Raw genomic sequence first — 17504 nt, forward strand, 5'->3', positions numbered from 1 at the left:
TGATCTCAGCCTCCCAAGTAGCTAGGATTACAAGTGTGAGCCATTGGTACCCAGCTTATTTGTAATTTTTAGCTATTATGAAATGTCCTGCTATGAAAATTCTTATGCATGTCTTTTGATCAACATATGTGTACATTTTTGTTGGGTATGAATCTAGGAGTAGAATTTTGGGGTAATAATGTATATACATACATTTGGTTTTATAGATATACTGCAAAATAATATTTCAAAGTTATAACCAAGGAGATTCTTTTATATTTCCTAAGTTCTCTGGAATCAGAAGGAAAGGGGTACAGAGGCAAACAGGTAGAAATTTGACTGGTAGTGCCAGCAAGTGCAGTTTAAAAGCAACCCTTCTCTCCACTTTTTTTTTTTTGCAGTACTGGGGTTTAAACTCAGAGTCTACACCTTGAGCTACTCCACCAGCCCTGTTTTGTGATGGTTTTTTTGAAGTAGGGTCTCAAGAACTATTTGCCAGGGCTGGCTTTAAACCATGATCCTCCTGATCTCTGCCTCCTGAGTAGCTAGGATTACAGGTGTGAGCAACCAGCACCCAGCTTTTTTTTTTTTGGATTTAAGATAGCGTTTTGTGCCAGGTGCAGTGGCTCCAGCCTGTAATCCTAGCTGTTTGGGAGACAGAAATCAGTAAGAACATAGTTTGTGACCAGCCCAGCCAAAAAAAGATGGGTGTCATCCCAACTACACAGGAAGCTTAAATAGGACGATCGAGATCCAGGCTGGACTGGGCATATAGTGAGACCCTATCTCAAAAGTAACTAAAGGCATTGGATGAGTGACTCAGACAATAGAGTGCCTTCCTAGCAAGAGCAAAGCCCTGAGTTCAACTCCCATAGTACCCACCAAAAAAAACCAAAAAACAACAAAAAAAAAAAACCTAAATCAAAAAAAAAAAAGACAGCCAAAAAACAGATCCCTGAGTACTGGGATTACAGATGCATGCCACCATGCCTGGTTCTGAATTTTTTTTTTTTTTTTTTTGGCAATACCAGGGTTTGAACTCAGGGTCTCACTCTTGCTAGGCAGTCACTCTACCTCTTGAGCCACTCCTCCAGTCCTTTTTTATAATGGGTTTTTTTGAGATAGAGGCTCTCAAACTATTTTTCCAGGCTGGCTTTGAACTGTGATCCTCCTGATCTCTAACTCCTGAGTAGCTAGGATTACAGGCGTGAGCCACCTGTAGTCTACATGTTTTTGTTCTTTTTTTTAGATAGTTTCTTCCCAAGGCCCAGGACTTGGACAATATATGCCACCCAGGTCCAGTTGCCTGATGGAATTCTGCCGTACTAGGACTTAGTATGGAGAGCCTTGAAGAAGTCAATATAGGATACCAAGCCAGAGGAGTCAGTAGAGCAGAAAATTGGCAAGAGGTCCAAGAGCAAGAGACCTGAAGGAGAGTGGAGTTGAGAAGGAGATGCAGATATCAGTTTGGCACACAGGGCCTCAAATCTTGGGAGAGGAAAAAACAAAACATAACCAAACTGCAAAACAAGCAAGTGAAGAGAATGGAAACAGGTTTGTGGTTCACAGCTGGCCTTTCTGCATCAGCCTGGGGTAGAATGACAATGGTCAACCAAATTTAAAGAAATGAAAAATACAAAACAAAACAATCCCTTCCTACTGAAAACCAAAGCTGAGTAAGCCTTGTCTGGAAATGTCTTTTAAGAATAATTGCCAACTTCTGGGAACTTGAATGAGAAAGTGGGGGCGGAACAAACATAGTTCTCTGTTGGAGATGTGATGTTTGTGCAGCGCACGTTTCCCAGCCACTGTCTACTTTGAGAGTGCAATCAGAGAACACAGGTAGCAGCAGCCCTCACCAGGCCACCCCGGAACCTCCAGTCCCTCCTGCATCTGTGAAGGATCTGTGGGGGAGGAGGGGTCTTGCTTGCGCTTCTGAGTGGCAATTCACTGACTCATTTCACTGACCACATGGGTGCACAGCCACTTCTCTGCTGAAGTAGAGAGAGAGGCTTCCCCCCCACCTGTTCCATAACCAAGCCACAAAAAAGACTGCCTCTGGGCCCTCTTTCCTTTGGTGACTGTAACGGTACAGCACTTTCATTTGACTTTGTTTTTCACTTAAACAAAAAACAACTGTGGTGACAATGTGAGAGACTTCACAATGTGCCATACTAAAAAATTATCTCTCCTCACTTTTGCCAGGTAATTCTCTCCCCTATCCCTATGCTAGCCACTACTACTGTGACCTCAGACAAGTTACTCAACCTCTCTAATATTTAATTTTCTCATGAGTAAAATGGAAAGGAAAATAGCAACCTTTCAGAGTTGTAGGGAGGGTTAAATAAAATAATATGTACAGGATCAAGGGAAAGGGACACTTTCCAGCTCCTTACTTACTGCCTTTCTTGTTTCCCTCCCCTCTATGAAAGGAGTGGCCAACCTATTGGTCAGATTCCAAGCCACTGACCAGGCCATTTTCTCCAGGCACCAGGGACATGCAGGATGTGTTTAGACCATGCACAGGGGAGTGGTTCCTTCTGGGGCTCTTCTCTCTTTTTCCTCATGGGACTGCAGTGATACCCCAACCCAGGTCTGCTCTCAGGTAGAGGAATCAGCCAGCAGGGTTGGTAATCACACTACTCTGTGAGGATACAGCTTGGTTCAGCTGGTTTCCATTATGACTAGCCAGGGTCCTGGCTGTCCTCTTGGACTTAAGTGCCACTTATTTTCCTTTGCCACTTTCTCTGGTGTCTATTTCTCCCTTGGACCTTGGTGAGGGGAAGAGGGAGGTAATGGCTGTGGTCTAAGGCAGGATTCTGGTATTCTTGGGCCACTTGGTTTTATATTATCTCACAGGACTCTAACCATTATTAATTTTGGTAGTATTTTGGTTGTCTGTTTATGCTTAATAAAAACCACTAAGTAATGATTTCCAGGCCAAGGTCTACAAAAATATTCATCTTTGATAACACTAGCCACACCTGAATTGTGATATATAATCACAATTTAAAAATAATATACATTATTTAAATGGTTGAATTGTATGGTATGTGAATTATATCTCAGAAAAGCTATTTAAAAAATTAAGACTTAATGGCTTAATTAAAAAAAAAATTTCTCGTGATTTTGTGGGCTGACTAGTGAGGTCAGTACTGCTGGTCTTATTTGTGTCTCTCACTTGACTGTACTCAGATGACTTCACTCATGTGTCTGACACCTCGTGTGTCTGACACCTTGTGTGTCAGGGGTGGTGGCTGGAAGGTTAGCCTTAGCTGGGATGCTGGCAAGGATAGACTACTTTCCCTCTCCAAGTCTCAGGGCCTCTCCTCTCCACTTGAACTCAAATGGTGGCTCAGGGCTCCAAAAAGCATAAAAGTGGAAGCTGCCAAGCTTTCTTAAGACTTAGGCCTAGAACAGGCATAGCAGCTCTGCACCATATTCTGGTCCTTAAAGTAAGTCATAGGACCAGCTCTGATTCAAGACAGGGAGACTACATAAGGGTATAAGTGTCAGGAACAAGGTTGATGGGGGCAATGATGAAACTGACTTTCACGAGAAATATTAGGATCAGTTTGATCTTCATTTGTTAGATTTAGTGCATGTATGACAGAATTTACCTTCCTCCCAGCTTAGGGTCAGCTTTTTCTATAGAAGGTATAGTCTCCATTAAGTGTTTTGTGAGAATTTGAAAGGTCTTAGCCTATAGGACTAGTCATATGCCTCAATATACACCAGTCACCATCTCTTATATATGGTTTAAACTTATGTAAATAAAGCCTTTTCTGACCTACCTGCTCAAACTCGCTTTCACAGAGTTGTTGAGAAGGTTAGATAAAATTCTCTATGTAAATTATTAGCCTAGCACTATGTACTAGTAAATACTCAATGACACTTGTTTTTATTTTACTATTGCTAAGATCCCCAAGGTATTGTCCTGGCTATGGCAAAAGATGTAATGAGATAATTTTGAGAAGTCACAGTTCCCCAGGGCACCTGACTGATTAATACACAAAAAAAGTGGGAGAATGGTGAAGCTGAGGTAGTAGAGACAGAACAGACCATCAGCTGCCCGTATACAAGAGGACAAGAGAAGCAATGAGTACAGCTGCTACAAGGATCAAAACAAGAACAGTGAAAATGGGAACAGTCTGAGGTAAGGTGAACAAGAAAAACAATTTAGGGGATCAATATTAGAACAAAAGGAAGAACTGTTTATTTTTTAACGGGTCCCGAACAGGTGATGGGACCAACCTAGGGGAGAGAACACCTGGAAAGGGAGAAATGACATAAGAAATGACCAGTTTCCAGCTTGCAAGAAACAGAAGCCAGGTACCAAGCAGACTGAGAGACAAGTGGGACGATAGTCCCTTGTGAATAGCACCAGCCTTCTGACACCACTAATTATGGATGACCCAGACAGCAGAGGACAAAGGAAAAGACAGCTGTGGAAGGTAATAACTCTGTTCTATCTGGAGTGAAATACCTGAACTGATCAAAACAGCAGTGTCTACTCATGCTTACAGCATTTAGACAGACTGTAACTTGCTATCTGCAAAACTTCTTTTTCTCCTGTCTGTCACTCTTATTTCCCCCTTTGTTCTCCTTTGGGGGTGGAGTAGTAATCTGAGGTTTGAGGACAAATAGTTTAAAGATTTAAACATTTGGAAACTTAAGTGCTCCACAACTGTCCAGAGCTATTCCTTCCTCCCTCCCTCCCTCCCTCATTCCTTCCTTCGTTCCTCCCCTTCCCTCCCTCTCTCTTTCTTTCTTGGAATGGGGTCTTGCTATATTGCCCAGACTGGCCTCAAATGCCCAAGACTACAGTTCTATAACACTGTGTCCAGCTATAATGCTATTATTTTTAGAGAAAGCAGATTCAAGTGTTGCTCAGAGAGAGGGGTGTTAGAACTCCATGATTACCTAGAATAGTGAGCAGTGGAGAGTTGTAAGAACCACAGAGACACTGAGGTAGAAACCATTGCTAATTGTTGACCACAAGGTCTCCACTCTGGCTCTGGCCCTAATTTCTGCCCTGTCAACAACGTCACGAGAGAAGGTATGGGCTGGGGCATGGCTCAAATGGTAGAGTGCCTACCTAGCACAGTGAGTATATATACGAAAAATCCCAAAAAACTGGTATTGCAAATATAATGCTTTTCCTCATTAACATTATATTTTCAGCCTTTGGATCAATCTTTGTTCTTCAGAAATTTCTGACTTGCCTAATTTTCACTACAGAAGATATCATATATTTAAAAAAAGAGAAAGCCAGAGGACTGGCTGAAATTCTTTAAATTATAACCAGATAATCTGATGATTTGAGTGCAACAAACTTGAATTGACTGCTCAAGATCTGTCTATTTTGCAAGTAGCTTTATCGAAAGAGTGTTAGCAAAGGATCCTAGAAAGTGAAAATCATGACACGGTAGACAGCCTGGAGCAACCCTCACATCCTGATCCTCTCCTCCCATGTGGAATCAGGGCTGACTTAAGTGGCGGGTAGATCACTGTGGAAGTGACAGTGTTGGACTGTGTTGGACGTCCAAGGCTAGATAATAGAGGTCATTGTAAATTCCGCCATGGTCTCTTGAGTCCTTGCTCTGGAGAAAGCCAGGTACATGAATAAAAGGATCCCTAAAATATACACCCACGTGAAGAGAAAATGAGGCCTCCTGCCAGTTGTCAGCGCTAACTTGCCATTCACGTGATGAGGCCCTTTGGAAGCAGTTCTGCTAACCAAAAGCAGCCTTCAGACATCTGCAGTCATAGATGATACCGACTGAACCTCAGAGAAACTCTGACTGGAGCTGTCCAGCCACAGAGACCATGACATAGAATGTTTACTGTAGTTTGACCACAAAGTTCTGAGGGAATTTGTTTTGTAGCATAGACAGCTGATATACATGCTACCTGTTTTTGAACCCAGTACTATGTGCTTACTAAATGCATGCTCTCCCACTAAGCTGCACTCCTAGACCTACATGCTACCATTTAAATGTTGCTCTTAGGGGTAGAGGGCCTGCCTAGCAAGCATGAGGCTCTGAGTACAAACCCCAGTGCCACCAAAAACAAACAAAAAAATAAATGTTGCTCTTAGGAAAGGATATTTGTTTTGTTCCTAATTGCTAGCTCATTATTTCCCTGAAAATATGTACATATATATATATATATATATATATATCCAGCTTCCTTTCTTATCACCAATTCTTTTAAAAAGAATTATTCCATCTTTTAATACTTCTGACAAGGTTGTCTGTGTTTTGGGGGTGGTATGTTAAATCATTTTCTTTCTCATGGGCTGGAGATGTGGCTCAAGAGATAGAGTCCTTGCCTAGGAAGCACTACAGCCCTGAGTTCAAACCCCAGTACCACCAAAAAAACAACCAAACAAACAAAAAAACCCCAACCAACCAAAAACTAAACAACAACAACAAAACCACTTTCTTTCTCCCCGAGAGTCTTCTCATTTCCTCCCCCATCAATTTCTTCTACCATATTGAAAAAAACGAGTCAAATAGCATGGCACTCTTGAAGCTTGGGACAGGTTTTTTAACCCTGTGAACCATAGATAAAGGTAGTAAAACCAGAAATTCTTAAAATGTAATTCTGTTTTCCCTGTTTTGCTAGTTGTGCTAAGTAGTCCTGTGTATTAGTGAAAAGTAGAGTGTATTACTAGGGTTAAACAGTTTAGCTTAACAATTCTAACTTTTCACTCAGCAGACTAATGACTCCCCAATACCTGTGAGGTCAGTATCAAATACCTTTCCCTGTATGTCTCAGCTTCTTCCCTCTTTTTACCGTATTTTCTACTACTTTCCTTCACACCCTCATTGTTTCAGTCAAACTAAACTATGTTTCCAATTCACGCCTCTTGCATACTAGCTATTAGATGCATATAAAAGTAAAACAAAAAGCAGGGATTGTGATCAAAAGAATTTAGGAAATGCATGGGAGATTTATAATATGTATTAGGATATTAAATGTTCTGAGAAGTCCTTCAGTGGAGACATCTATTTAATTCAATAAGACTTAGCTGCCACCAGTGACTCACACATGTAATCCCAGCTACTCAGGAAGTAGAGATCAGGAGAATCGAGGTTCAAAGCCAACCCAGGCAAATAGTTTGTGAGACCCTCTCTCGAAAATACCTAACACAAAAAGGACTGGCGGAGTGGCTCAAGGTGAAGGCCCTGAGTTCAAGCCCCAGTTCCTCAAATAAATAAAATAATTCAATAAGACTTAGTTGGACCATCAGAATCCAGAAAAGAAAATAGTACCTATGCCAGGGAGTTCTATACAGGCATCTAACATGAGAAACTAACCTGAAAAGTTTTAGAAGCATTTGAAGGGCAAGTAGGAGGATGGTGTGACAATCCAACACAAGAGAGATGTTACTTCTAGGTGATTAAGGGAGGAAGTGCTGTTACCTCTATAAACATGGGTATCTTTAATGACACAGAGAAAATGATTCAGAAAGCAGAAGCAAAACCCCATAACATGAATACACTAGATGTGGTATAGATATTTTTGGGTACATTCTCAGCCCCAGTTAAGCCTTGAAATAACGGCAGCCTTGGCTGACTTTTAAAAAAATGATTGACACACAATAATTGTACATACTTATGGGTTACAATGTGATGTTTCAGTATGTGAATACATTGTGTAATCTGGCTGATATTTTGACTGCAATTTTATGTGAAACTTGGAGACACAACCACCTAGCTAATCTAGGTCTTGAATTGCTGACCCACTGAATCTAAATGAGATAATAAGTAATTGTTGCTTTAAGTTGCCAAGTTTCAGAGTAACTTGTTACAAAGAAATAAATAACTAAATCTGGTATTTGGAAGTGGAGTTCTGCATTAGAAAAATCCTTAAATTCAGAAGTAAGTTTGGAAGCAGGCAGTGTTTTTGAGGATAGTGTCAGTTCAAGTCTAAAGCATCTTGAAGAAACTCTTCATAGACGCATCGTGATCTTTGATATGGCTCCAGGTGAACGCTTGGGAGGAAGCCAGGTGATGTTATTGGAAATTGGCGGAAAGGGAGCCTTTATTGTGTGGTGTCACATACTTCAGCAACACATTTCGTGCAGTAACTGAAAAGTAGAAAACATGTCTAATGAACTGGGTGATCTAGTTAAGATTTCCAAGCAAAGATTTCTTTTTACTGCTACAAGTAAAATATGAGAGGAGAGACAGAAACTAAAGGATGAATGCTAACCAAAAAGGAGACAGAATTTGCTGGTTTTGAAAACTCAGCCTCTCTCAATGGCAAATTCTGAACTCAAGATACAGTGTCTAGCTGAGCATGGCAGCTTATACCTGTGATCCCAGCTATGGAGGAGGCAAGACGGTGAGTTAAAGGCTAGCTTGGGCAAAGTCAGCAAGATCCTTTCTCAAAAACAAAAGGACAAGGGGCATCATTCAAATGGTAGAACACTTGCCTAAAAGGCATGAGGCTCTAGGTTCAATCCCTACTACCTGAAAATGAAACCAAAACCAACCAATCAACCAGCCTTTGAGCAAAAATCAAATGCAGGGCACTGCACATTAAGTGTGGTCCAGGGCTGGGGATGTAGCTTAGTGGCAGACCAAGTTTTATTCCTTGCACCATGGTGGGGGTGGGGTGGGGTGAGAGAAACATGGTCCAAGGATCAAGGATGAACCTAAGCATGTGACTGTAAAATGTTTTGTCGAAATCTCAGAGGAGTTAAGGTTGTGCCTCAGGCTACAATTCAGTTAGACAAAAGGTCCTGCAAAGAGATAAAGTTGTACCTCACATATTCATTCTCTCTCTCTCTCTCTCTCTCTCTCTCTCTCTCTCTCTCTCTCTCCAGCATCTTGCTATTTACCCAGGCAGATCCTCCTTCCTCAGCCACCTGAGTACTGGAATTTACAGGCATGCTCCACCATGCCTGGTCTCACATACTTTTTCAGTAAAATAATAAAACCTAGGAAAATTAAAGGCATTGTCTCTCAGCCAAGTGCTCTCTCTCTCTCTTTCTTTCTCTCTCTCCCTTCTCTCCTCTTCCCTCTCCCCTCTCTCCTCTCTTCTTATTTCCTCAAACTCTGGCTTCTCAATTGCTGCGATTATAGTCACGAGCCACCATTCCTGGCTCTTTCACCATATCATGAAAAGCCCAAGGGCGAGAAGTGCATCCCTGAAAAGATTTGTGCATGTGTCTTCAGGCTAATGGGTGAACCCCAATAAGATTCACAAGAGACCCATAACTTTTTTTTTAAAAGAAGCATATATGCAGAAATATTGCCACCATGAACTAAGAAGTGCTGGAGTACAAAATGAAAAAAGGCCTTTGGACTTTGAAAGTTCTCTTGGCAAGAAATAGGCTGACAAAACTCCTCAACCACAAACATGGCCCATCTTTAATGAAAAGGGAGGATGATTCAGAAGGCAGAAGCAAGACCCTAGAACCATGAAACAAAAAGTCAGAGTGTGTTATTCCCATAAAGAACTTTAAACATTCGCTCAGCTGAATTTCAGAGTAAAAATGGATCAGTGACTCCTTTGCATCTACCATTCTACTTTTTTTTTTTAAGACAGGGTCTTGCTATAAGCCCTAAACTCACAAACAATCCTCCTGCCTCAGCCTCCCGGGGCTGAGATTACAGGCATGTAACACCACACCTAGTCTCTTTCCCATTTTTTGAAGAGGAATATCTATAGCCAGTGTCCTGTTACACCCTGTATGCTGGATGTATGGAGGGGTAGACAAATTGTCTCTTTAGTTTCTCACGGGGATACAGACTGTACTCCAGGAGCTGTACTCAGGGAGCTACACCCAAGGACCTCAGCTGCTCCTGGACTTGATTCAGATGCTGAGATCCTGTACTTCAAGCTAATGCTATTATAAGGAGGGAACACTTTTGGTTATTTTAAGAAAATGATCCCCAAATCCTGATTAATCTTATTGTATTGAACAGATTTCTTTACTGAAGAACTTTTCTTAACTTTTAATATGCTAATTGTATACTATAAATCTCGCAAAGGAATATATTGCATGCACTTCCTAAGTTCTTTGGATTACAAACCCTGTTTTTCTGTTTTGCTTTTACATGTATCTAATAGCTAGTATGCAAGAACCATGAATTAGAAACATTACGGTTTAGTTTGACAGCAACAATGGTATGTGAAGAAAAGCTGCAGGGAGTGTACTTTGCTTGCGGGAAAGACATGAATCATTGGGGACCAGCTGGTGGACTGTGGTAGCCACTCTCCAAGATAGCAACTATTCTCCAGGCTAGCCTGCCCTTAATTATTATTGCCTCCTGGTGTCCAAACCCTTGTGTCACTTCCTCCTGAGCTACATTACAGTTGGTCTCAGTGACTGTAGAAGAAGGGATGTCATGTCACTTCCAAGATTAAATTACAAAAAGACTGTGGCTTCCAGCTGGGTCACTCTGTGTCTGTCTATATCTATCTGTCTATCTATCACCTATTTTCTATCATCTATCTATCTATCTATCTACCAGCTTATCATCTATCTGGATCTATCTATCTATCTATCTGGATCTATCTGTCTATCTGGATCTATCTATCTTTCTATCTATCTATCTATCTATCTATCTATCTATCTATCTATCTATCCACTTATCTATCTATGATCTTGGATTACTCCCTGTTGGAAAAGGAAGCTGTATGTGTGTATACCTTCAAGGGAAAGCCTATCTGGCAAAAAACTCATCCTTTGGCAAATGGCCCTGCCAATGACCACGTGAACTTGGAAGTGAGTCCTATAGCCCTACTCCAGCAATTTTTTTTTTTTTTTGGTAGTACTGGGGTGTGAACTCAGGGCCTCACACTTGCTAGGCAGATGGTCTACCACCTGAGCCACCCCACCACCCCCACTCCAGCTTTGAGATGACTGCAGCCCCAGCCAACATCTTGACTAAACTTCATGAGCACCACTGAGCCAGAACCACCTGGCTAAGTCAACTTGGGATCACTAAAGTACAGGAATTGTGTGAGATACTACAATGTTTGTTCGAAGCTGTGAAGTTTCTTTTGCAGCAACAAGTAACAAAGATACCAAAGCCCAGGAGCCAAGGCGGCCTGGCAGAAGCAGGGACCATGGGGGCTTCTTATCTGCAGTTGGAGCCACACAGAAGATTCAGCCAAATCTCATGATATTTCCTGGAGCACAGAGAGAGAGAGATTGGGGAAAAGACTTAGCCTTCTCATGGTCCCTCATCTGCCACCCTTGCTTCCGTTGGCCAAACCAAACCACAAGGAAATTGGCAAGAGAGCCTGAGAAATGTTATTTGCAAGGAACAGCCTGTTGCAATACAGAGAGAGAGAGAGAGATGAGAAAAATGAGCAAATTACGAGCACAATCAACAGCCCCCTTTTATGTAGCATGCCCAGGATCAGTGTTCAGAATTTTGTCCTTAGATTCAAGTTGGGGAAACACTGTCTTTTGTTGCTTTTACCAAAATCTCTGCAAGTCCAAATCTTTTTTTTCTTTTTCTTTTTTGGCAGTACTGGGGTTTGAACTCAGGGCCTTAAGCTTGCTAGGCAGGTGTTCTACCACTTGAGCTACACTTCCAGCCCTGCAAATCCAAATCTTATTCATCAATTAATATCCCCTTAAATGCAAAGTTCTTATTTGCTAACCTTTTCCTCCTTATTACCTAGAGCAGTCCCCTCTTAAGCACTTTAAAATCCAACTATTTAGTATTTAGTTCATGTCTTACTGTATGAGAATAAATAAACTCCTTTTTTGTATTTGTGAGGTGCTGGGGTTTGAACTCAGGGCCTCACACTTGCTAGGCAGGCAGTCTACCTCTTGAGCCACTCCATCAGCCAAATAAACTTTTTTGAGAATCAGATCTATTTCTGATTCACTGTTATGTGCTGTCCCTTCATCACACCACTTAGCATAGAACCTTTCATGTTGTAAATATCAATGTGCATTAAGTGAATGAATGAATGAATGAGTGAATGAATGAATGTCAAAACCAGTGGTAGAAACCATGTACAACTCTGGAACCTTCATTGATATTACTATTAACTACCTTATAAACACTTGGCAACATCAAAGAGATTCTAAAATAGTCTTTGCTTGGCTAGTTATGTCTTTTGAACTCCCTTGAATCTTTTCTTGGGGGAAGAAAACAATAAAATTGCAAACCAGCTTGTATCTGGGCAGAAATAATTATCCTGTGTGACCAAAGTCCTGCCTCAAATTTCTTAGTGGGAGGAGTAGTTTTAAATTGCACTTATCTTTTAGCTTTGGCCACTCAGAAAAAATCATCTACTCAGTAAGAAATGAATGCTCAGTAGTAGTCAAAAGTGATTTCCTCTACTTCCCCACTTTCCTTGCTGATGCCTTGATGGAATAAATGTGAAACAGAAAGGATGTTTTTAGACAAGCTCCTCTTAATTAGTTCAGGCCCCTTCACTTCCTGCCTGGACTACCACAATGCCCCCAACAAGTCTCCTGGCATCTCCTTTCTAAAAACAAATCTTAGCTCCATCACTCCCATGTTTAGTTTTTCAATGGTTACTCACTCTCTTTTGGATAAAATCCAAATGCTTCATGATTTGGGTCTCGGCTTACTTCTATAGAAATCTTTTTTTCTTTTTTCAGTGCTGGGGTTTAAACTCAGAGCCTATACCTTGATCCACCAGCCCTTTTTTTTGTGATGGGTTTTTTCGAGATAGGGTCTCTTGAACAGTTCAAAGCCCAGGATGGCTTTGAACCTGGCTGGCTTTGGCCTCCTGAGTAGCTAGGATTACAGGCATGAGCCACCAGTGCCTGGTCTTCCAGCTAAATCCCCACCAACACCAAACTTTCCAGTCCTTCCCTTTTTGCTTCTGTGCCTCTTCTCCTCCCCCATCAATCTTTTCCTGACTCAACCCAACTCATCTTTCAAGATTTAGTTTCAACTGTCCCCCCAGGAAGTATCTCTTGAGCCCTGATGATATATTAGGTTCCCTTAGCATACTTTAAACCTCTTTGGCCTCAGGCAAGCTGCTCTTCAAACTTCCCTATCTCAATCTAGAAAATTGGGATAATATAGTACTTACCTCAGAAGCTCAACACTTTTCCTGACATACATTGTGTGTCACATATTAGGTGGTAAATTGTAGTGATTATTTAGTTCCATCTCCTTATTATGTTCAAGAAAACAGAGATCCTGAAATTTCAAATTACTGGCTAGAAGGAGAATGTCTCATTTGCTTATGAAAATTTACAAACAAAAAAAGAAAGTTTACAAACCTAACTTCATAGTAAGGAAATTAGGAGGGGAAATTGATTCCAAATTTAATGTTAAAATGAAATATTTGATATAAAACTTAAGATTGAGAATGGATGCTACACTATGAAGAAAAATGGTAAGTCAGAACTTTTGAGACAATTCAGGATATTTGACACATAGAATTTCCTTAATTGTCTCACTTGCTGATTTACTTTGTTGAGATCTGCTCATTTCTATATTCAGGGAAGTAGTGTCTGCACTCACTGAATAAAATGGTTTGTACACTTCTTAGCCTTTTTCTATTGAATTAAGTACAACATTAAACCATTAATGTGACCTTGAGAAAATCAATACTGTCCCTAGGCTCAAGACCACTCACTCTGCAGCTTAATTGGTTTCCGTGGCTTTCAGCTTTTGGCGGTAGACGTGTACTTCCCAACACATGTGGCTGTGTTGTTGAAATGTAGCTAGCACTAACTGAAAAAGTGCATGGATTTTGAAGGTTTGGTTTTTAAAAAAATGAATATAACTGGCGATGATGGCTCACATCTGTAATCCTAGCTACTCAGGAGGCAGAGATCAGGAGGATTGTGGTTTGAGGGGCAAATGGTTCTGGAGACCCTATCTTGAAAATTCCCAACACTCAAATGGTAGAATGCCTGCCTAGCAAGCATGAGGCCTTGAGTTCAAACCCCAGTACCGCCAAAAAATAAAAATAAGTAAAATACAAAGGAAATACATACTATGTGAGTACATTTTATATTGACTACATATAATTTATGATACACTGGAATAAATAGTATAGATAATACTAATTTCACCTTTAAAAACTTTCTAGCATGGCTACTGAAAAGTTTCAAATTGCAGCATTTATTTAACTGCTGTTACATTTCTTTTGGTCAGTACTGCTTTAAATCTTGCAACTTTTCAGAATCAGGTGTGGATCCTCAATCCTAAGGCCACGCACTGCCCTTTCCTTGACTTCTCTGTTTCAAGTAATGTGACTGTGTCCCAGCAGGAAGTTGGGTAGTGGTTTATATGCCAGTGCCATTCCATTCAGAATGGAGCCTCTGAAAGTCTAGAGGAGTTAAAGAATAGTTTTACATGTAGATCACTGAGTGAATCCATATCTCAGAGAACACAAGATAATCAGTGAATAATGACCCCAGGCTACCTTGAAAATTCATCTTAAAATTCCTCACTGGATTACTGCCAGTAACTATTTTACTTGGAATCTCTCTAAATCATTGCAAAACTCTAACATTTAGTTCTATTGTTACTTACACATTTTATCAATGAGTAAATTGAAGTTAGGGAGCTAGAAGAAGTAGAATTTTGACCCCAGTTGGTCCAGCTGTCCATGTGTCATATGTAGCAAGATTGTAAGCTCCTTGACCTGACGATGGCCAAAAAAATGTGTATACATTGTGTATATAGTATGACCTTAACCACGTAGAAGAAAATATATATAAGGGGAAATCTGGAAGGATATACATCGAAATGTTTAGAGGTAGTTAATTAGGATGATGTTATGGACACTTTTTTGGTAGTGTGCATTTAAATTTTTCATCTTTATACTTTCTTCTTCTCCTCCTTCTTTTTCTCTCCTTCCTCCCTCCCTCCCCTTCCTCCATCTCATAGGGTCTCTTACTATATAGACCAGGCTTGCTGAATAGCCCAGGCTGGCTTTGAACTTCAGATCCTCCTGCCTCAGCCTCTAGTGCTGGGATTATAGATATGTGCCATCATGGTTTTCCAAACTTTTGATAGCATGTGTACTGTTTTACTTACATTATTCTTTTTGTTTGTTTGCTTAAATCCCATATACCCTGTCTCCACATAGGCCTAGCCTCCCAGCAGAGTGACTTTTTGTTGTTATACTTTTTTTCTTTCTCTTTTCTTTTCCCTCCCATTCTCTCCTTCCCTCCCTACCTTCCTCCCTTCCTTTTTTTCTTGAGATAGGGTCTTTCTATGTAGCTCAGGCTTACCATGAATTCCTGATTCTCCTGCCTCAGCCCCTTGAATGCTGGGATTACAGACATGCATCATCATGCCCAGCTTTCTTGAGTGTTTATATATATATTATATATATATAAAATGGTATATATATTACTATATATACAATTGATGAACCTACATTGATACGTCATTTTTTGGCAGTACTGGGATTTGAACCGAAGGCCTCACACTTGCTAGACAGGTTCTCTACCACTTGAGCCACTCTACCAACCCCATATATCACTATTGTTCAAAGTTCCCATACTCTTTAAGTCACGCAGAATGTCACTTGAACAGAATGTAAGTGGTTACTGAGATGCCATCTCTGGGCTGTTATTACCCTCTTTTCTTGTACTCCTCCTTGAGCGGTTTCCATTCCCTTCACTGTTAGGGGCCCAGTCCTTCACTCTGCTTTTCTATTCTTTTTCTCAATCTCTTTCTTTTGCTTTCCTCTCTCTTTCCCCCCTTCTTCCTTCCTTCTTCCCTTCCTTCCTCCCTTGTGTTCTTTTCCGTAATCCTGAAAAATTTTTCTTCTCTGGGACTTCCTCCTTTTTTGACATCTAGTTCTCCCTTCTTTTAGAGAAGATCGACATTCAAATGAAAGGTCAATCAAATGTTACTTCCCATCTTGTACATTTTAGGTAGATTCTGTCAGTGGAGACCTAAGGAAGGTACTGAAGTTAGGTGGTGGGGGAAATCACTTTAGAAAAGGAATCGGGACGATATTTCAGGCTCAGGAGAGCAGCAGAATAAAGACCTGAAGGTCCTCTCCAGGAAAGAGAGTCAGCAGAGGAGCTGGGTCTGGGGATCTCTCTCTCCTGGTGCTGGCACTCAGTTATAAAGGATGCCGACCTTAGTTGATTTGAGCTCCTGGATTGAATTAGTCCTGGTTGTATAATTGACTTTGATATGTGGCCTTTGGATCTGAATTGGGTTTAATAAGATTTAACTGCTTCAAAGGGCTTTATACGAATTCATTTTATCCTTCAAATCTGATTTCAAATGCTACCTACTTTATGACGCCTTCTCGAGTTTGACGCTCCTCCTCCAGTCCTCCTATTGTGGCATTGTCGGTACATATCTTATTCAAGTGGTTACTCCAGTTGTATTTTATCTTTTCTGTGGAAAATGTTTCCTTGATTACTTCTCCAAAAATCTTAAGGAACAGACATACGAATTATTCATATTTGCATCCTGGGTGAGGTACACATTAGGAACACAGTCGAGCCAGCAGGTGCTCAATAATGAATTTCTCTTTTTCCTTATTTATATTTATTTGGAGACAGGGTTTTTCTACTAGCTCAGGCTGGTCTCGACCTCTTGGTTCTACCTCCTGAGCAGAACCTCAGGAGGTTCGGCCTCCTGAGTGCTGGGATTGCAGGCGTGTGCCACCACTAAATAACGATTTAGAAAATTTTATTAATGGTTAACATGAGTAAGCACTGGGGCAAGCACTGCGTCTGCATTGTTTTATTCACCACACATGCTTCAGGAGAAAAGTGCTTTCATTATCCCCCATTTATAATAACTGAGAGTGAGATAAATTAATTTGCTCTAAGGTCACATTTGATCTTAAGGTCAACTAGAAAGTGGCAGAAGTTTTCTACAGGCTTTGGCTTCAAGATCTTCTCTTAGTAGAGATGAACAAATGGATTGGTCAGGAATACTTTTCATTCTCTGGCTAAAGAAGCTATATAGAAGAGTTCACTATTTACATTTACGGAGGTAATTTTGATTTAAAATTATAACTCCTAAGTAACTGACATCTCTAACTTTTGAATCATGTCTCCCTTTTTTCCTCCCTCTCTCCCTCCTTCCCTCCCTCCCTTCCTTTCTCTCCCTTTTTCTTTTAATCCTTTTAAAAACTCTCAGAGAAAATGTTTAGAACTTGTACATTGAAATGTCATCCAGCCTGGAGAGACTGAATATTGGGGAAGGGAAATAACATTTTCTTTGGTTCTTTTTATCATTCATTCATTTGTAAATTTACAAATATCAAGCACCTACTGGGTGCTAGGAACCTTTCTAGGCACTAGCAAACAAAACAAAGTCCTGATTCTCACGGAGATTACAACTGCAGTGGGAGCTTTACAGTTCCTTTGCTCACAATCACTACGTGAGGGAAGGGTGACAATAGTAGACAAGTTTACAATGCTAATCTGTGCCAGGCACTGGGCTGGTGCTTAACTCATATTAGTTCATCACAACCAGCCTGTTGAGGTAGAGGGTATGTTTTCTCCATTTGACAGATGAGAAAACTGAGATTGGCCGAAGCTTCGAACCCGGCCAGGGTGACTCTAGTTT

The sequence above is a fragment of the Castor canadensis genome, chromosome 11 (genome assembly GCF_047511655.1).
Source record: "Castor canadensis chromosome 11, mCasCan1.hap1v2, whole genome shotgun sequence".
Lineage (NCBI taxonomy): Eukaryota > Metazoa > Chordata > Mammalia > Rodentia > Castoridae > Castor > Castor canadensis.